Here is a 22,379-nt window from a genome sequence, read left to right on the forward strand (position 1 = left end):
GCGACAGCTCTGACCTCGTGAGCTTTCACTCGCAAGAGGCTCAAATCGGCTCTTCTGGTAAGACGAATGAGCCTCTTTTAATCACGTCCCTCAGAAAGAACGCCAAAGCATTCTTGATAATGGTATATCGGGCCGTTTAACCGAACACCACAGATTATCCGAGGGACCTCGTACCTCCTTTGTCTTGTGGACATAAAACTTTAGAGCCCTGACAGGGCACAGGGCTCTCTCAGGTTCTTGGCCCACAAGGCTTGTCATACCCTTAATTTCAAAGCTCCTTGGCCAAGGGTTAGACGGGTTTTCATTTTTTTGCTAAGAAAGTGGGACTCAAAGAGCAGACCGCATTGTCACCTTTGAAGCCCACTCGCTTACAAATGGCTTGAATTTCGCTAACTCTCTTCGCCGTCGCCAGAGCAGTTAGGAAAAGAGCCTTCTTCGTCAAGTTCCTAAGAGACGCTTCATGGAGAGGCTCGAAAGGACTCGACATCAACAGTCTAAGGACTAAATCTAAGTTCCAAGAAGGAGGCCTCGCCTGAGGTATCTTGATAGTCTCAAATGATCTCAGGAGATCGTGAAGATCTCTGTTGTCAGTAAGGTCTAGGCCTCTGTGTCGGAAGACTGCTGACAGCATACTCTTATATCCCTTGATGGTCGGGGCTGCCAGCTTCTGCACATTTCTTAAAAATATAGCAGGAAATCGGCTATCTGGCTCACAGAGGTAGTGGAAGAGGAAATTCCCTCCTTTCTACACCATGCCCTGAAGGAAGCCCACTTCGACTGGTAAACAGCTCTCGAGGAAGTCCTCCTTGCGTTGGCGATCGCTTTCGCAGCTGCTTTAGAAAAACCTCTCTCGCTCTGGCCAAACTTTTCGATAGTCTGAACGCAGTCAGACCAGAGCGGAGAGGTTTCGGTGATATCTTGCGAAGTGGGGCTGTCTGAGTAGATCTTTCCTCCAGGACAACGTCCTCGGAAAAGTCTATGATGAAGGACATTACCTCCGTGAACCATTCCTTCGCGGGCCCACAATCGGGGCGATCAGGGTCAACCTCGTCCCCTCCGATGCCGCGAACTTCCTTACTACTTCCCCCATGATCTTGAATGGCGGGAAGGCATACAAGTCCAGGTTCGTCCAGTCCCAGAGCAGAACGTCTATAGCGACTGCTCCCGGATCCAACACAGGGGAGCAATAAAGAGGCAACCTCTTCGTCCTCGACGTCGCAAATAGGTCGACTAATGGACGTCCCCACAGTCTCCATAGCTCTCGACAGACGTCCTGGTGCAACGTCCATTCCGTCGGCAGGATCTGATCCTGTCGGGCTGAGAATGGTCTGCTCTGACGTTCTGGACTCCTGCGATAAATCTCGTCAGATCCTGATTCGCCTCGCATCTGCCCACAGCAGAATCTCCCTCGCTAAGTAAAATAGAGGACGGGAGTGTGTACCTCCCTGATTCTTTAGGTACGCAAGGGCCGTGGTGTTGTCCGAGTTGACTTGGACAACTTTCTCTGCAACCTTTTGCTGGAAGAACTGTAGCGCCAGGAAAACCGCCGCTAGTTCCTTCACATTGATGTGCCAGGACACCTGTTCCCCCCTCCAGGTGCCTGACACTTCCTCCCCTCCTAGTGTTGCTCCCCATCCCGACACCGAGGCGTCGGAAAACAACACTAGGTCGGGGCTCAGAAGCTTTAGGGACAACCCCTCTCGAAACTTCCGAGGATCTAACCACCATCTTAGATGGTTCTTCACCGATTTGGTGATCAAAAAGGTCGCATCCAGATCCTCTTTGACTCTCCATTCTTCGCTAAGAAAAACTGGAGAGGCCTGAGGTGTAGTCTTCCCAGGGAAACAAACTTTTCCAGCGAGGAAATGGTCCCCAGCACTCATCCACTCCCTCGCCGAGCAAGCTTCCTTCCCCAGGAAGGCCGAAACTCTCTCTAAGCCTTGCAGCTGTCGTTCCTGGGACGGAAACGCTCGAAAGCCACTGAATCCATCTGAATCCCCAGATACACGATGGACTGTGTTGGGGTCAGATGCGACTTTTCGAGGTTGACCAGAAAGTCCCAGGGACCTTGCCAAGGCTAACGTGAAGTGAAGGTCCTTCAGACACCCTCTCTTCTGACGATGCTCTGATAAGCCAATCGTCGAGATACAGGGACACTCTTATTCATGCAGAATGTAACCATCTCGCTACGTTCTTCATGAGCATGGTAAATACCATCGGAGCCGTGCTTAAACCGAAACAAAGGGCTTGGAATTGCCAAACTTTGTCCCTTAACATAAACCTCAGAAACTTTCTTGAAAGAGGGTGGATAGGCACGTGTTAAAGTATGCGTCCCTGTAGGTCCAAGGACACCATCCAGTCGCCCGGTCTTAGGCTCCTAGAACCGACTGAGGCGTTTCCATCTTGAATTTTTTCTATTTTCTATGAAAAGATTCAGGCTGCTTACGTCCAAGACTGGACGCCACCCCGACGACTACTGCTTTGGTACCAGGAAAAGTCTGTTGTAATATCCTGGTGACCCCAGGTCTAAGACCTGTTCCACCGCTCTTTTTCTTGATCATTTGATCTAAAAGATCTAAAAGACTGACGTTTCTCCCCTTGGTATGACAGGGAAAGATCTCTGGGAGTTGTGGATAGAGGAGGAGGGTCCAAAAAAAGGGGATCTTGTACCCCTGTTCCACTATCTTGAGGGACCACGCATCTGTATCTCTCTCTCTCCACGCCCCCCAAAGAACTTTAGCCTGGCTCCGACCGGCATCTGAAGGACATCTTCTCACTTAGAGGATTTAGGTTTGAAGGAACCTCTTCCTCTTGCAAGCCCTCTCCCTCGAGGAGCAGCTCTCAAGGAGGAGCGCCACGAAAGGGTTTAACCTTCCTAGGTGGTCGTCCAAAAGACGACGTGGTAGGGACTGCGGGACGTCTTGAAGAGGGGCTGGGCCAGAGGTCCTGGGTAGCCTTCCTTCCTGTAGGCTCACTGCCAGGTCCTTTACCATAGCCTGGGGGAAGAGATGGCTCGAAAGAGGCGCAAAGAGAGCTCCGCTTTCTGCGATGTAGAAAACAGACCTAGCTGTAAAGTTGCAGAAAAGCGCTCTCTTCTTGAGAAAAGCAGTGCCAAAATGAGACACTAACTCTTCCGAACCATCCCTGACGGCCTTGTCCATGCAGGATAACACATTGGACAGCTCCCCCAGACTCGAGTCAGGACTCCTAGATTGAAGATCCAGGACTGCCCAAGCACAGTCTAGAAAGTTAAAGACTTCCAGAGTCCTTAAACAGACCTTTCATGTGATGGTCAATCTCCATTGGCGTCCACGAAATCTTAGCGGTCGATCAAAAAGAGACCTCTCTGTGCATCGACCAGACTAGCAAAGTCCCCTTGGGAAGACGACGGGATCTTAACTCCTACTTCTCCATTGTCTCATAACCAGATGCCGCCTTTCCCACTGAGTCTTGAAGGAGGAAGGGCGAAAGTCGACTTGCCCTGATCCTTCCGACGTTCCATCAATCCTGCAACTTCTTGAACGCTCTCTTAGTGGACAAAGAAGTTTTCATTTCCACAAACTCTCCGGAACCTTGCACGACTTAGATGACGAAACTGAGAGGGTGGAGACTTGGGAGCTGCAGGCTGGAACTTCTCACCAAAGAAGAGCGTAACAGTCGAACCATCACCTTGTATCGGACACAGACGAAACTGAAGGCTGTTCCTCCTCAACTGAGTCCGCCGGACTACTAAGCTCCTCCTTCCTCCCTAAGAGGCAAAGGAGATTGCACCTCTGGAGAGGGCGTGCACCCAACGGGTCTAGCCTTCAACAAAGGCTTCGAGGATGACTGAAATCAGCCTCTTCAAAGCGACCGACCTTCTGTCGATCCTTAGAGCTCGAAGAACGAAGAGCGTCTTGACCGCGCTGAGCGTCAAGAGAGGCTACTCTTACTCGCTCTAGAGAGCGTCCTTACGCTTTCCGCTCAAGCGTCCAGCTTTCCGCTTTCAAAACGTCCTTCTGGGCGCTCTCGAAAGCCTTCTCAACAGGCCAAAGCGTCAAGCAAAACATCCCGACGAGCGTCTTCAAAAGCGTACTGCCGAGCATCCTCAAAAGCGTCCTCCAAGGCGTCCTGCCGAGCGTCCTCAAAGGCGTCCTGACGCGCGGGCTGATCAGGACGTCGAGAGGGAAGAAAAGCGTCCTGTCCACGAGACTTCCTACCCGTATAACGAGAACGAGGAAGCTCCGAAGGAGAAGCAAGTGGAGACAGAGACGACTAGGAGACGGAGAAGGGGGACTGCCTCGTCCTCTTGACAGGCAGTCTAGCGTCCTTCCTACGTTAGGCTCAACTGCTGCTGGGCGAGTCTTCTGAGCCATTAAAGCCGACAATTGGTCTTGAAGAGACACAAGAATATTCTTCGTTGGCGAAGAAACAAGAGGAGGTGAAGGGCGCGCCTGCGAGAAGAGGGGCGAGCAGGGGACGCCTCCTTCCTTCTCACAGGTACAGCAACCTGCCTCTCCGAGGCGCGAGAGAAGCGCTTCTCAGCGTCATCCTCGGACGACGTCCTACCTCTCTTCTGTGGAGGAAACGCGTCATACGACGCAGGCGAAGACCGCAACGATAACGGAGAGAGGGACGTAAAGCGTCCTCCCTCGGAAAGTCCTTTTCAACGGACGCGAGTCTCTCCGAGCACTCCACCCCTTGTGCGGGGAGGGCGCCTCGGAGGACGAAAAACAGTCCTTAAGATGCGAGCCTGAGCACGCTCCTTGGCAGCCTGGGAACTAACAACAGGTCCCTGCCGAAGGGACGCCAGATCGGTGGGGAGCCCCCGTAACCCTCTTGCGGCTTTCGACATACCCACTCCCTGAGTTCCTGGAGTCCGATAGAGGTCTAGGCCTAGAGGCATTATGGGGCGATCTGACGCCCCCTCCACAACACTAGGGGCGATCACACACTTTACTTGAGCCGTTTTCTAGGGCCAACAACTTTGACTCTAGAGTGCGTAACGACTCTAGAATCAGAAGGGAATATTCCTTCTCCAGACACCAGAACCAGGGCCCTCAGGCAACAACACAGGATTAGGTGAAGTCAAATTCTACTGGTGTTAAAATAGAAGAAATGTTCCACTTCCCTTACCTTTCGTAGAACCGCTCTTGGAGGAAGACCTCCTGATCCTATCGCGCTCCAACTTACACCGATAGGACTCATACACCTTCCATCCATCCTCAGTCAAACTTTTTGCATTCAATGCATCGATCATCCAACAAACAAACATGCCCCCTACACCCATACATACTGTGTGGGGGTCTACCGATGATTTCGGTAGCCTCACCTTGCAATCACTCCTCACACAACACTCTGAAGCTCACTGAACTTGATCCCGACATCACGTTCACCAGAAAAGCCAATCCAAAATAAAAAAACAAAACAGTTCACTATCGCGTATGCCAATCCAACAATCCAGAGGGTCAATAAAACCAAAAGGTCAGGGGTCAATCCAGATACTTAGAACGAGGTCAAATCCAAAATCCTGGGCGGAGGTCTGTAAACAGGTGTTTACCGACCGGCGACAGAAAAAATATGAATAGAAAATGGGAATGGTTCCTGATATCCGCCTCCCAGCGGCGGGAATGGGTACTACCACCTGGCCGCCCACTGCGTGTCCGCCGCGTTTTGAAAAGTTCTGTCGGACTTCGGAGAATACAGCTATATATATATCTGTCAGGTAAGTTTCATGAACAAACTACATTTTTATACGTAATTGCAAAGTCAAGTATCAACATCCATTTTACCTTAGAAAGAAGGAAAACTTCAGCAGGCTCCCTCCTTTTGTCTTTGTGCCAGAAATAGTAAATCAAGATATATTCTGATAACATCCTAAATAATAGTTACCAATGCTATGAAAATTGAATACTACACTGTTTAACGTATCTAGAAAAAAAAGATACTTGGAGCTGCCTGCCAACAATCAGAATGGTAGACTAAATCGCCTGAAACATAGGTAAAAAAACCGCATGGTACAGGAGTGGACCATGTACGATCAATGTGTACAACCCCAAAAAAAAGACATTATAACGCATCCTGACATCGGAGATGGGCATCAGACCCGACTTCTTGTGGTAAGAAGAGGAGCTAAAGACCTCTACTCCGGTGTCAGGACGCGTTATAATGTACTTTTCTTGGGGGTGTACACATTGATCGTACATGGTCACCCCTGTACCATGCTGGTTTTTTACCCACCCCATTACAACTTTTACCATCACATAATAGAGCCAGCATGTCCTACAAACCGTAACTACATTTTTAGCAACTATCAATATGATTTTCAGGAACAAAATATGGAAAGCGTTGAGTATTATGTAAACCGTCAACGTTGTCATATAATTTAGGATCAATAGATAGTGTTACCTTTGCACAACACACAATGGCATGAAAGTATAGTACCTATGAGATAATTATTAGGTCTCAAATGTATTGTTCAACATTCTATGGTACTATAAACACCATTCACAAATATATGGATAGGGTAAAATACCGAATGGCCAGCCTCTATAGTAGCATGACCACCTTCCCGGAAAAGTACTTTGACACTCCTGTAACCCGGGATAGACATTAGTCAATAACTATTAAGGCCATCACTTCTGATTTTCGGGAAAGGTGGTCAAGCTATGGTAGTGGCGGCCACCAGGTGGCCATTCAGTATTCTACCCTATTTATTAAATCTACTAACCTCCATCTGTTTTTTTAAAGGGTTGCCCTTTGGGGTTTCCCATCGCCAAAATTTCAAGTTCCCCACTAGGCCTATATCCTATGCAACCTAGCCTCGAGTTCCCATGAGGGAGGGGGGGGGGGGGGGGAGCGGTTGGACCAAATAAAGGTTTCCCACAGAAAAATGGCAAAAATACCTGTAGAATAAGCAATCAGGAGCAAAACACGAGCAGAGTAGGCAACCAGAAACTAATTTAGGTCGATTCACTATCTGCCAAGAATTGTATTGTACCCTAGGCCTAGGTATGTAGGCTTTTCACTAGCTACTAGCTAGGTATAGGCTAACGATGTCCAAATAGGCTATTACATAAGCTACATTAACTATACTTTGCAAATGCATGATTATAAAACAAAGGAGAAAATAAAAGGCTCTGATGCGGATATATACAGGGTGATTCTAAGCCCGCATTCCGCGGTACAGAAGACTATGGCAATTAACATTTTCCTATGTTATTTTACCTGCTGAACAAGAATTTAAAATAATATTTATTCGGTCGACTGTAATTAAACCGTAATTTACCTCTGAAGAAGGTTCATAAGTAAAATAACGTAAGAAAACGTCAACTGCCATATTCTACCTTACCGCGGAATGAGGCTTACAATACCAGTAGTGCCCTGGAAATCACTTTTCTCCAGCTCCCCCCCACACCTAAAAACCCCGGTTCCCACTGGTCCCCCAAGATTGTTAGATGGGAACAAGGGTGTAATTGCTTGATGCCACCAATATTAATGATCAGTTTAAGCATAATCAATAAAAAATACATCGGAAAAATATATATTCTTCTGCAAACAAGACGGAGCTCTCCTTTAAATTTACCATCTTCATAGGTAAATTACGGTTTAATTACAGTCGACCAGAATAAATATTACTTTAAATTCTTGTTCAGCAGGTAAAATAACATAGGAAAACGTTAATATGAAGTTTTTATGATAAAACAAACAAAGTTTAATGTATACTTACCTGGCAAGGTATATTATAGCTATATTCTCTGTTCCACCTGGCAGAAATTTTCAAACTCGCGGCAATCGCTAGTAACCTATTAGTAGTTCAGGCAAACCACCACCCCCGTTACCTCCGTGGCGCTAGCGCTAGGAACCGTTCCCAATTGGGCCAGATTTTCTCTGAACCCTGTCCCCTGAGGGGAGGCGGGTGGGAATTAATTATTTATATACCTGCCAGGTAAGTATATTAAACTTTGTTTTATCATAAAAACTTCATTTTAATGTATGACAACTTACCTGGCAGGTATATATATAGCTGATTGACACATTTGGAGGTGGGTCAAGGACAGCAACATTCTTAGAGTATAAAAAATATTATTAAAATATTATTAAAACTCCAGGTTCCTTACCTGCTAAGGTAGCTGACTTCATAGGTCCTGCCTCTAAGCCTGCTTAAACCTTAGTAGCTCTCAACAAGGAAGTGTCCTGTATGTTGAAGAAGCTAAGACTGGAACTGACAACTGGACGTGACCAATGTGTTGACAGATCCTTACAGCCCTCTTATGCCACGGCATTCAAGCTAGTAACAGATCATTTACCTGAACTACACACACACCATCACCAGATAATCTAACACGACTGAGAAAAGTACCGCACCCTTTTCTCAGACGACCAAAAAACACAAACACCATCACCTAATAAAAACAACTAGCTTACAAGAAGGTTATGGGGTAGTAACTCCTTTGCCCAATACTGTACCCGAGGACACGTATGACCTAGCGTCTGACATTATCGAAGGTTGTCTGAACGTCCCTAAGATAATAGACGCAAATATTGAATTAGTTCTCCAATATGTTGATTCAATAATTTCCTTGAGGGCTAAATTCTTTTTAAACGCTAATGAAGTTGCCACTGCCCTGACTTCATGAGCCTTCACTTTTAAAATACCAAAGCTCTGCTCTTCACACAACATATGAGCCTCTTTAATTATCTCTCTCATGAAGAAGGCTAGAGCGTTCTTCGTCATGGGTCTAGTGGGGTCTTTAACTGAACACCACCACGAGCATCAGACCTCCCTCTGATAACTCTTGTTCTTTCTATATAACATCTCAACGCTCTCACTGGGGCAGAGAACTCTTTCTTGCTCGTTACCGACCAATTCAGCTAGACCCAAAACTTCAAAGGATCTTGGCCAAGGATTAGCTGGATCCTCATTCTTGGCCAAGAAACCCTTCTTGGAATGAACACACTGCATTGCCGTGTCTCCATCCCACCTTCTTCGATATGGCCTGAAGCTCAACTAACTCTTTTAGCAGTTGCTAATGCTACTAAAAAGATAGTCTTCTTAGCAAGATCTCTCAGAGGATTCCTCTAACGGTTCGAATTTGCTAGAAGTTAATACTTCAAGACCACATCCAGGTTCCACGCAGGTGCCTGCCTTCTGATTGTTTTTCTTTCTTCGTCCCAACGACCTAATCAGATCTCTCAGATCTAGTTATTCGAGATGTCTAGATCCCTGTCTAAACACTGAGGTTAGCATACTCTTATAACCTTTAATTGTCGAAACTGACAAGTGTAAATCCTTCCTCAAGTAAGAAGGAAATCTGCGATTTGGGTCACAGAGGTAACTGGATGAAGACACTTTTCCTGTTTTTACACCACTTCCGGAATTGTCCCACTTCGACTGATACACCGTGATTGTGGAGGTTCTTCTGGCTCTACCACTGCACTGGCCACCTCTCTAGAATATCCCCTCGCTCTGACCAGACGTTCGATAGTCTGAACGCAGTCAGACCCAGAGCGAGGGTATTTCTTGTGAAACCTGTCGAAGTGGGGTTGTTTGAGTAAAAATCTACTCTTAGAGGAAGCGTACCTTGGCGTATCTACCGTCCATTCCAGTACCTCTGTGGAACCAACTTTGGGCCGGCCAAAACGGTGCTATTAAGGTCATCCTCGTTCCTTTGCTCCCCTGAACTTCTTCATCACTTTCCCCAGCACCTTGAACGGAGGAAAGCGTACAGATCTAAGTTTGACCAATCCATCAGGAATGCATCTACCGCCACTGCTTCCTGGTCTGGAATCGGAGAGCAATATGTTGGTAATCTCTTTGTTCTGGCTGTCGCAAAACAGATCCACTACCGGACGGCCCCACAACTTCCACAGGCTCTGGCAAACCTCCATGTGCAACGTCCACTCCGTCGAGAGAAGTTGCTCTCTCCTGCTCAACAGGTCCGCACCCACGTTCTTCTCTCCTTGTATAAACCTGGTGAGTATCACGACCTTTTCCTCCTTTCTGCTCCCAAAGCAGAATTTCTTTTGCCAGATTGTAAGGGAAAAGAATGAGTTCCCCCTTGCTTCCGAATATATCCAGAGCTGTGGTGTTGTCCGAGTTGACCTGCACTGTCTTGTTTCGAATCAACTCTCTGAGTGCTTCAAAGCCAAGAAAATTGCCAACAGTTCCTTCCTGTTTATGTGCCACTTTGTTTCGTCCTTGTTCCAAAGTCCCGACACCTCTTGAGGGCCTAATGTCGCTCCCCAACCCGCGTCCGACGCGTCGGAAAACAGACGAGTCTGGGTTCTTCTGCTGAAGCGACATCCCTCTTGCTCAACCTGCCTGGAGTTAGCCACCACTTTAATTCCTCCTTGACTTCGGTCGGAATTAGAAACTGGAAGGAATCCGGTTGCGATTTTCTTGGCCATGAATCCTTCAGGAAAAACTGAAGAGGTCTCATGTGTCAGTCTTCTAAAGAAATGAACCTCTCTAGTGAAGAGTGTGCGCCCAGTAGACTCATCCACTCTCTTGCAGAGCATCGGTCTTTCTTTAGAAAATCCTGCACCTTCTGACTGCATTGGGCTTGCCTTTCGTGGGGACGGAAAGCCCGAAAAGTCACTGCCGATATCTGAATCCCCAAATAAACTATCTGTTTTTTGTGGGGCTGGAAATGGGACTTTCCCATATTCACTACCAGACCTAGGTCTTTTGCTAAGTCCAATGTTTGACTTATTACGTCCTCCCGACATTGAATTCTCGACTGGGATCTTATCAACCAGTCGTCCAGATACAAAGACACTTTGATCCCTCTTAAAGTAGCCATCTCGCCACATTGGACATCATCCTCGTGAATACTTGAGGGGCTGTGCAAGGCCGAAGCATAGGGCCCTTGAACTGAAAGACCCTGTCCTGAATCACAAACCTTAGATACTTCCTGCTTCCTGGATGAATCGGAATATGAAAGTATTGCGGTCTTGTAAGTCCAGAGTCGCCATCCAGTCCCCTGGACGTACCGCTGCCAGTACGGAATCGTTATTTTCGTCTCCATAGTGAACTTGTCTTTTCTACGAAAGATTCAGTTGACTTACGTCCAGCACTGGCCTCCAACCTCCCGAGGACTTTGCAACCAGGAACAGACGGTTGTAAAATCCCGGAGATTCGTGATCCAGAACAGGTTCTATTGCTCCTTTCTAGCATGGAAAGCTACTTGCTCCCACAGAGCCGCTTTCTTCTCTAAATCGTTGTAATTGCCCACGAGGGCTCTCGAGATGTTTGCGAGAGGGGGTCTTTTCACGAAAGGAATCTTGTATCCTTCCCGAGCTACGTTGACAGCCCAGGGATCTGCCTTCATTTGTTGCCAGACTTCCCAAAAACCTTGAAGTCTGGCTCCCACTGTCGTCTGGAGGACCGAGTTCTCATTCTTTAGAGGGGTTCTTGCTCCTCTTTTCGCTGGTACTCTCTTACCCCTAAAGGCGGGTCGAGGCGAATGTTCTTCTCGAAAGGGCTGTGCGACGTCTAGTCTCCTTTGCGTCTTCTTCACCAAACTTGGTTGGTAAGAACTTCTTAACCGAAGAAGAAAGAAGATCTTGAGTGGGCTTTCTGCGAAAGGGAATAGAGCTATATCCCTAATCACCTCTGGAGGGAACAGCTGTTTTGAAAGGGGAGAGAACAGTAACTCCGATTTCTGAGAGTTAGAAACTCCTTTGAGGCGAACGAACACAAGAGCGATCTCTTCTTAAGCACTCCTGCTGTGAATAACGAAGCCAGCTCATTCGTTCCGTCTCTAAGAGCCTTATCCATGCAGGACATAATGCTCTTAGCTGTTTCTAAGTCCTGCGAATCCTCTTCTCCTATGGAATTCGCTAGCGCTCCCAAAGACCAATCCAAGAAATTAAAGACTTCGAAAGTCCTAAAAATCCCTTTAAATAGAGGTCAAATTCCGAGGACGTCCAACCAGACCTTGGCCGAGCTGTAACGCCTGTCTGCGTGGGCTGTCCACTATACTGGAGAAGTCCCCCATGGGAGGAGGCAGGTACTCCCAGGCCTAGACTTTCTCCAGTAGCGTAACCATACTCCTGATTTAGAAGCTAACTTTAAGCTGGAGGAAAACAAAAGAGTATTTCCCCGCTTCTTTCTTGTCCTTCATCCAGTCATTCACCCGTTGAAGGGCCTTCTTTGCCGAAATTGACATCGTCATTTTCAGGAAGGAGGACTTCTTTGGAGTCCTAGTCTTGGAAAACTGTGATAAGGGGGATAACGGAGCTGTCGGTTTAAATTCCCCTCAAAACAGCAATAAGACGTGAAGTCAGAACCTTTATAATCTGAAGAAGGTTCTGTATTCTTTTCTCAATTACTTCCAACTCTTCTTTGCTGAAGAAAATATCTTGCAAGTCGTCGTCGTATTGACGCTTCGTTGACGGACTAGCGTCCTGCCGCCTGCGTCCTGCGGCTAGCGAAGCATCGGCGTCCTGCCGCTTCTCGATGTCTTGTCGCCTGCGTCCTGCGCCACCGATGCGTCTGCGGTCCTGCCGCCTCTCGATGTCCTGCCGCCTGCGTCCCTGCGTCCATCGTAGACACGCCTGCTTCCTGCCGCCTGCGTCCTGCGTCCACCATTGGTCCCGCGTCCTGACGTTTGCGTCTGCTTCTTCCGACACTATTTTCCTCCTAGCGCCAGTGCGCCCTGCGTCCTCGCGAACGCGTCCTTGTCTTCCCTTTCGAAGACTTAATGGGAAGGAAATCGTCCTTACGCCTCGAAGATGCTTGTTCAGGAGAATCCCAAGACTTCACCAACACTGCCAACTTGGACTGCATTTCCCGTAAGAAATGCTTCGTTACCATCCTCCTGAATGGTAGACGACGAAGGATGAGGATTACGAGCTGGACTGCGACCTAAAGGAGAGCGATCTTGTACTCTACCCGACGGAGAAATACGAGGGGAGGATCCATAAGAAGATGGAGGCGATTCTCCCAAGGCAATACCAATGCCGAGACGGACGTATATCGCCAGTGCGATTTGCGTCCTCTCTAGTACGAAAGATCCTTTTCCTCTTGATCGGTACTGCTCCCCCGTCTTCCGAGGATGACAACACCTCAGGACTACTCCAAGCCTCACTATCTTGCACCGCTCTCTCGAGAGCAGTTGATGTCCTGAACGTCCTCTTGAGTGGGCGCGACACCACTGCATACCGACGTTCTCGTCTCGGCAAGTCGAACCTTCCGAGGACGCACACTTCCCAGTTACGCCTTTTCTGCGGCGAACTGCAACAGCCTGGGAACTTGCAACAGGACTGTTCGAAGGGACGCCTGACCGTGTCAAAACCTCTCTCGCCTCCCTTCGACTGTCGACATGCCTTCTCCCTGCCGGGTCTGGGAGCTTGACAGAGGTCTAGGTCTAGGAGCACGAGAGAGACGATCAGACGCCCCCTCCACTACACTTTCACTGACATCGAAAGCACTAACTTTGTCTGTAAGTCGCTGTATCTGGTCGCCCATGGACGCAAGGGCAGCGAACACTTCACATATTTGTATCGTCGTCTCCTCCGATACAGCAGCGGGCGCAGGAGATACCTGGGGAGAAGGAACTACCAATTCTACATTAGAAGGAGCTGGAGAGGAAATACAATCACTCCTTTTTACTCGAAGAATTTGACTTCTCACTACGAGAAACAGATCTCCTTACACGATCTTTCTCCAGTCTCTCAACGTATTTCATAAAGACCTTCCATTCCTTCTCTGATAAATTCTCACATTCAATGCATCTATTCTCCCAAGTACACACATTCTCCCAAGTACACACATTCTCCCTACATTTCTTACAAACGGTATGAGGGTCGACCGAAGCTTTCGGCAGTCTTACCTTACACCCCTCTTTTACACACACTCTAAACATACTTCCAGAGTCAGACATCTTAAAGAACAATCCAAAGCGAATGCCAAGCTAACGTTTCCGAGTACAATACCAAAATCCAAGATCAGTCAGCAACGAGAATGAAAATTCTAGCAGGGAACCACCAACAATGTTGCCGGTTCGGCTGGCAGAGAAAATCTGGCCCTAATTGGAACGGTTTCCTAGCGCTAGCGCCACGGCGGGTAAACGGGGTGGTGGTTGCCTGAACTACTAATAGGTTACTAGCGATTGCCGCGAGTTTTGAAAATTTCTGCCAGTGGAACAGAGAATATAGCTATATATACCTGCCAGGTAGTGTCATACATTAAATGCCATAGTCTACTGTACCGCGGAATGTGGCTTTTAGAATTACCCTGTTTTTGCACTGGCCCCTATACTGGTTCCCTGTAATACAAACAGTCCATTTAGGATGGCAATCTCGTGCCAAAGAGCATGCAGTCGTTAGGCCTTTAGGCTAAGCTACTCATGCCTAACTTTACTGTTACACATCGCACTTAACCTGACTTTATATGCATAAATGGGTGGAATGTACTCTAGAACTGACATTTTTATAAACATATGGAAGACTAATTCACATCTTAGCCTACATTTAATTGATGGTACAATTGCAACAACCTGCAAGATCAACATGGTGCAACTTATGTAACAGTACTATTACAATTCTTTGGCAATTGGCAGTTATATCAAAGTAAAAGTATAAAGAAACACTACCAAATGTTATGGCCACATATACATTATAAACTACGACAAGTGCATACCTTTTACAAGGGAGAAATACGTCATTTCAAATGAATATAAGGGGAGAACACTTCGTTTTCCCCTCAACGTTGCCGTACTCGTCTCGAACAGCTTACGCAACTGCGCACTTGGTTGCAGCTACGTACTTACGTACATACACTCAATCATAGACAATCTCAAATAGGGTTGCCACCTTGAGCTCAGAAAAATACAGAACATATATATACCGGGAGTGGTATAAGGAGGAAAGTTATGGCGATGGAGCAGTCGTTTTTAGCTGGGTTTCGGGTCGTGCTGTAGCTCCCAAGAAAATTTTTGAAATGTGTCCTATTTCTGGACCATTCTAAGCCTTTGTGCAGCTAACATGAGGGTGAGAGACATGTTTCATATTTGATGAGGACTGAGAACTTGCTTCTGAGGTTGTCAATTATCACTGAAGTGACAACTGACAAGTCTATAGAAATTCATAACAAAATGACATTCTGTGACACAATGAAAAAATATTATATTATACTATATACCTTCAAGTTTATTTTTATTCTTTCAGTAATATTACAACAGACAGGATTCATTCCCCAATGCTGAACTATAATACAAATAGCCATTTAAAAGTAACATGATACAAATTTTCAGTGAATCAAGGAAATACACCAAGCATGTTGGTCATTCCCTCCCAGGATTCCTACTTTTTCCATGAATATTTTGCGTTTCTCCTTCCTGCACCCAAGAAGCCTTTTATCCTGCTCAATGGTTGTGAGAAAGTCAACACAACTCTGTTCTAAATTAAGGGTTACAAGGAGTTCGGATTTAATGAGCTCAATGGAGCACCTATTCCTGGTGTCAGTCCACTTGTTTTGCATCAATTGAGAATATCCTTTCTTTCAACATAACCCGTTGAAGCTGGCAATTTTGCAGTCTGGCAAGATTGATTGAAAAATACGCCAATGTAATTTTTTTTTTTTTTTTAAAATAATAATGTTCTGACAAGCCAAATACAGAACAAATGGCGTTCTGTATTGGTTCAATACAGAAACGCAGCATCTCACTCTTAATACAGAACGAATCTGTATTTTACAGAACGGGTGGCAACCCTAATTCTCAACTTCGAGTGGCTAACTTAACATCTTGATAAGATGAAAACCAATTCGGTTTTCCAGTCCACCAATTTCCATGAGTACTGTCATAAATGCTTAATGAATGGTTTCCATTATTACATTACGACGCAAAAAAGAATGATCAACTACTATGTTCCTCTAGGCCTATACCGAAATTCGGCTTGGAATTTTACTCGGCCCTTGCAATGAGTTCTGTAACACAACAGCAACAGTAAGCAACGCTACGTTCCCCTGACGATAAAAAGACCACACGCATCAGCTGCTCCAGCATAAATTACAGAGTTGATTATTCACTACTGGCTGTCAGTGGAGCAGACAGCCTGTCGCCATTAGTTCCAATTATTTAGTTCCCCTTCAAAAGTTCAAAGCGCTGGCGTTTTCTATGACCATTTTCTTTAGCATTAAGGTCCGGAGTATTCATGCTGTGGCGGGATCACAAAAAACAAGTAACCTCCCCACATAAACTTAACCTGTCTGGCTACCAAACCCACCCTCAATCACACTTTCCACTTAACACTACAAAATACAGCAGGACAATTAACCCATACCTACATACAGAACAAAAAACCACAAACAGGTACTCACCTCTAGCTTCTGCTACTCAGGGCTAGGCTGTGCTGTCCACTGGATATACTAGTAGGCTATAGGCTAGCCGACACAACCACCGCCGACAACAAAGCACAACCCCCCCCCACCCCCCCCCCCCCCGAGACCCACAAAAAAACTCAATAACCCAACAAATCACTGCAAACGAACACCAACCGCCTGAAAGAACACACAACTCACAGAAGCACAAACAAGCCAAAACCAACCACCACTAACAGACACCGAAAATGCACCACCAACCTTCTTAACCTCACCACAACCAGACAGACACACGCACAACAACTTCACAACCCCAAAATCTATCAATTACCAACCAAACAACGAAACACCAAAGGACAACTGCTGCCAAAACCCGACACTGAGTCACTGACTAGAGTCCCAACCCGACTCACCAGACGTCTCACCTCTCGTCGTATCCTCGTTACCGTACAGACTTCCATTGACTTCCTACATGAGCGCCACAACAGACATACTTCCGACCGCCATTTAACCACTCCCATTCATTCTTCCACCAATCTCTCTCTCTCTCTCTCTCTCCTCTCTCTCTCTCTCTCTCTCACACAAACCTTTGGAGATGTGTCAAATATAAACTATCACTACTCCTCCATAATGCAGTTCCTAACATTTTCAGCAACGACTGAATCCAATGTTATTATTATTATTATTTGGGACGATAGGATGCTTTGTTACTGTCATTAGCATATCCATTATATCTGAGTTTTGAAACAATACTAAAATACATTCTACCAAGGTAGACAAGTTACTTCCCGTTCTACTGGGTAGAAGTAAACAATCACAACAACTGCTGCTTCAGATTCAAGCACGTGAAACGTGACTTGCTTGTCATGGATTTCTTTATTGTTGTATGTTTAATGGATTAAGTCCCCAAATTGTGGTTATACTCAATTAACGTCTCATGGTTTATATAATAAAGTACCTACAAAAGGACCATGGAATGTTATTGATACCCAATTTGAGAATCAACACCGAACGGGACTAAAATCAACATATATAACTACAGAGCCACGTACTGTCCACAACAAGGACAAGATAACACAATTCGGATGATTGATGAACCCAAGAATAGGAGCCTAACCTAACCTACGTAGAAGGCAACGTGGAAAATCTACGAATCAAGAAAATGGAGCATAATGAACAAGAGAAACATGATCAACATTTAGGTAGGCCAAGATGAAGAGCAAGACTTGCATTCATTGAAACCTAGGCCTAGGCCTATGTCACCTAGTATGGGTAAACGAGTAAGATTACAATCAGAAAAAGGTAAGATGTATAATTTTGATCTTCTGGTTGATGAATTAAAAAAAACAAAAGAGATTGTTGGGCAGATAAATAAGGAAGCATTTTGATTTGGCACTTTCTAAAAATTATTGTAATGTAGGCCTACTACAGGATGTTGCAAATAGGCTTCAAATAGAATTAAAGAATATTGACATAACTCTCTCTAAAGTGAAAGAATCAGAAATACCAGAGGTTGACATTGTACAGAGTTTAGAGTATAATTACCAGGAAATATGCTTTGAAAGTCACACTAGGTTAACAAAATTAAAAGAAAAAATGAAACATGACCAAGATGAGAAAATGTCTCTCTAAAGTCAAAGTCTTCATCTAGTAGGTCACATCATACAAGTGTAAGTAAATCTTCACGTGTTTCTAGTACTAAGAGAATAGAACTAAGCACAAAACTGGCTAGGTTAGGCACAGAAAGAAAATACCATGACATAATGGAGAAGGCTAGAGCAGATTTAAAGAAATTAGAAATTGACAAAGAAATTGAAGCCACTAATGCTGAGATATGTGCAGTTAATAAAATTTTAGAGGAAGAAAATGCATGAGTTTTCCGTTAGGTGAAAATAACCAACCCACTGAAGGTCTCTTGCACAGATATCTTGAGGATAGTAGAGTTGTAAATTATTCATTGTAAGGTTCCAGTGTACAAAAGTCCCTTTCCTTTGCTGGAGGTTTAGATAGTATAGACAAAGATTTAGATAAAGGAAGGCAGAAATAAAGGCAATGACTGATCTAAATCCAAATGCTCAGGTGTTTAAATTTCCAACAGATTTCATACAACCAGGGAACCAAACCAGGCTAGACCATAATTATAATTACCAGCCCATAGGACGCTCAGAGCCAAGTAAACTTAGGCTAGGCCAAGAAACAAACCGGAACTCAGATTTCAAAATACCAAATGAGCCTAGGCTAGTTTGTACTACTATAGATGAGGCATCCCATGAGGTAATAGGTGAACCTAGGCTAATAGTAGATCCCAAAAATGCCTTCACTTGCAATACACAACCTGATGTTAATAGACCAAGGCTACACACTCATGAACCCCTGGCAGATTTTCATGCACAACCTAACATTATCAATAATGATAACATACAGTCCAGTCAAGTTTATCAATGGGATATTTTAAAAGGTTTTGCTGATCTTCAAAATCAGAACTTAGAGAAACTAGCCGACTTGTTTGCTGCAAAGCAACGTAAAGACAATTTACCCGTTAAAGAACCAGAGGTATTTTCTGGAGATTTGCTGAAGTATCCTCAATGGAAAGCATAATTTATTACATTAATTGAATATAAAACAGATGATGCTGCTGAAAGATTGTACTACTTAGGTAAATATACGGATGTCAGGCTAAAGCTGCCATTGATAATCTTATTTCTTTTGGCACCCAAGAAGCTTACAACAAGGCTTGGAGATACTTCATGATAGGTTTAGAAATAAATTTATTGTTGCTGATGCCTCCTTTAGAAGCAAGCTTGAAGGTTGGCCGAAGATTACAATTAATGATGGTCCAGGTTTGAGGAAATTTTCTGATTTCTTAGAACACTGTAAAACAGCCATGAGAATCATAAAGTACTTAGCAATTCTTAACGATCCTAAAGAAAACAGACTTATGTTACAGAAGTTGCCTGCTCAAATTGCAGAGATGGAATTGTATAGTAGTAACTAAAAGAATCACAATTGATGAAGAGGAATATCCATCTTTTGAAGAGTTTACAAGGTTCATAAGTGATGAAGCCAATAAGGCATGTAATCCAACATCATCCAAACCCACCCTCAATCACCACCCTTAAACACTACAAAAATCAGCAGGTTTACCAATTGACCCATACTACATACAGCAGGCAATTTGACCCATACCTACATACGAAAAAACAAAAAAACCACAAACAGGTACTCACCTCTGGCTTCTGCTACTCAGGGCTAGGCTGTGCTGTCCACTGGATATAGTAGGCTATAGGCTAGCCGACACAACCACCGCCGACAACCAAGCACAAACCAACCCCCCCCGAGACCCACAACCCCACAAAAACTCAATAACCCAACAAATCACTGCAAACGAACACCAACCGCCTGAAAGAACACAACCACACAACTCCCCGCCAAAACCAACACTGCCCCAACCACCACTAACAGACACCGAAAATGCACCACCAACCTTCTTAACCTCACCACAACCAGACAGACACACGCACAACAACTTCACAACCCAAATCTATCAATTACCATCCCAAACAACGAAACACCAATGACAAGTCGCCAAAAACCCGACACTGAGTCACTGACTTGACCAGACGTCTCACTGCTTACGACTCTCGTAAGTTCGTAAACAGACTTCCATTGACATCCTACAGAGCGCCACAACTGACATACTTCCAGACCGCCATTTAACCACTCCCATCATTCTTCCACCAATCTCTCTCTCACACACAACTTTTGAGAGTTGTCAAATATAAACTATCACTACTCCTCCATAATGCAGTTCCTAACATTTTCAGAAACGACTGAAAATCCAATGTTATTATTATTATTATTTGGGACGATAGGATGCTTTGTTACTGTCATTAGCAATATCGAGTTATATCTGAGTTTTGAAACAAAAATACTAAAATACATTCTACTAATGTGGACAAGTTACTTACCCGCTCTACTGGGTAGAAGTAAAACAATCACAACAACTGCTGCTTCAGATTCAAGCACGTGAAACGTGACTTGCTTGTCGTGGATTTCTTCATTGTTGTATGTCTAACTGGATTAAGTCCCCAAAAATTGTGTTAGACTCAATTAACGGCGCATGGTTTTTTTTTTTTAAAAAAAATATAATAAGTACCTACAAAAGGACCATGGAAATGTTATTGATACCCAATTGAGAATCAACACCGAACGGGGCTAAAATCAACATATATAACTACAGAGCCACGACATATTTGACACAAACAAGGACAAGATAAACGCAAATTCGGATGATTGATGAACCCAAGAATAGGAGCCTACCTAACCTACGTAGAAGGCAACGTGGAAAATCTACGAATCAAGAAAAGGAGCATAATGAACAAGAGAAACATGATCAACATTTAGGTAGGCCAAGATGAAGAGCAAGACTTGCATTCATTGAAACCTAGGCCTAGGCCTATGTCACCTAGTATGGGTAAACGAGTAATATTACAATCAGAAAAAGGTAAGATGTATAATTTTGATCTTCTGGTTGATGAATTCAAAAAACAAAAGAGATTGTTGGGCAAGATAAATAAGGAAGCAGATTTGGCACTTTCTAAAAATTATTGTAATGTAGGCCTACTACAGGATGTTGCAAATAGGCTTCAAATAGAATTAAAGAATATTGACATAACTCTCGCTAATGTGAAAGAATCAGAAATACCAGAAGTTGACATTGTACAGAGTTTAGAGTATAATTACCAGGAAATATGCTTTGAAAGTCACACTAGGTTAACAAAATTAAAAGAAAAATGAAACATGACCAAGATGATAAAATGTCAAATGTCTCTCTAAAGTCAAAGTCTTCATCTAGTAGGTCACATCATACAAGTGTAAGTAAATCTTCACGTGTTTCTAGTACTAAGAGAATAGAACTAAGCACAAAACTGGCTAGGTTAGGCACAGAAAGAAAATACCATGACATAATGGAGAAGGCTAGAGCAGATTTAAAGAAATTAGAAATTGACAAAGAAATTGAAGCCACTAATGCTGAGATATGTGCAGTTAATAAAATTTTAGAGGAAGAAAATGAACTGATCCACAGTCATGCTGAGTTTTCCGTTAGGTGAAAATAATCAACCCACTGAAGGTCTCTTGCACAGATATCTTGAGGATAGTAGAGTTGTAAATTATTCATTGTCAGGTTCCAGTGTACAAAAGTCCCTTCCTTTGCTGGAGGTTCAGATAGTATAGACAAAGATTTAGACAAAAGGAAGGCAGAAATAAAGGGAATGACTGATCTAAATCCAAATGCTCAGGTGTTTAAATTTCCAACAGATTTCATACAACCAGGGAAACCAAGGCTAGACCATAATTATAATTACCCAGCCCATAGGACGCTCAGAGCCAAGTAAACTAGCTAGGCCAAGAAACAAACCAGAAATCAGATTTCAAAATACCTACCAAATGAGCCTAGGCTAGTTTGTACTACTATAGATGAGGCATCCCATGAGGTAATAGGTGAACCTAGGCTAATAGTAGATCCCAAAAAAAATGCCTTTCACTGCAATACACAACCTGATGTTAATAGACCCAAGGCTACACACTCATGAACCCCTGGCATATTTTCATGAACAACCTAACATTATCAATAATGATAAACGTACAGTCAGTCAAGTTTATCAATGGGATATTTTAAAAGGTTTGCTGATCTTCAAAATCAGAACTTAGAGAAACTAGCCGATTTGTTTGCTGCAAGGCAACGTAAAGACAATTTACCCGTTAAAGAACCAGAGGTATTTTCTGGAAGATTTGGCTGAAGTATCCTCAATGGGAAAGCATAAGTTTATTACATTAATTGAATATAAAACAGATGATGCTGCTGAAAGATTGTACTACTTAGGTAAATATACGGATGGTCAGGCTAAAGCTGCCATTGATAATCTTATTTCTTTTGGCACCCAAGAACTTACAACAAGGCTTGGAAGATACTTCATGATAGGTTTAGAAATAAATTTATTGTTGCTGATGCCTTTAGAAGCAACGCTTGAAGGTTGGCCTAAGATTACAATTAATGATGGTCCAGGTTTGA

General features: G+C 44.4%; 1 long non-coding RNA gene across 1 annotated transcript in view; it reads right to left on the minus strand.

The window, feature by feature from the left end:
- LOC135206053 (uncharacterized) overlaps positions 1-16,399 on the minus strand; it is a 77,929-nt gene extending 61,530 nt beyond the window's left edge. The window contains exon 1 of the long non-coding RNA XR_010312665.1: positions 16,307-16,399. This is a non-coding gene — a long non-coding RNA (uncharacterized LOC135206053). The remainder of the gene's footprint in view (positions 1-16,306) is intronic.
- Between the last annotated feature and the right edge of the window lie 5,980 nt (positions 16,400-22,379).

Source organism: Macrobrachium nipponense, chromosome 29, assembly GCF_015104395.2.
Source record: "Macrobrachium nipponense isolate FS-2020 chromosome 29, ASM1510439v2, whole genome shotgun sequence".
Lineage (NCBI taxonomy): Eukaryota > Metazoa > Arthropoda > Malacostraca > Decapoda > Palaemonidae > Macrobrachium > Macrobrachium nipponense.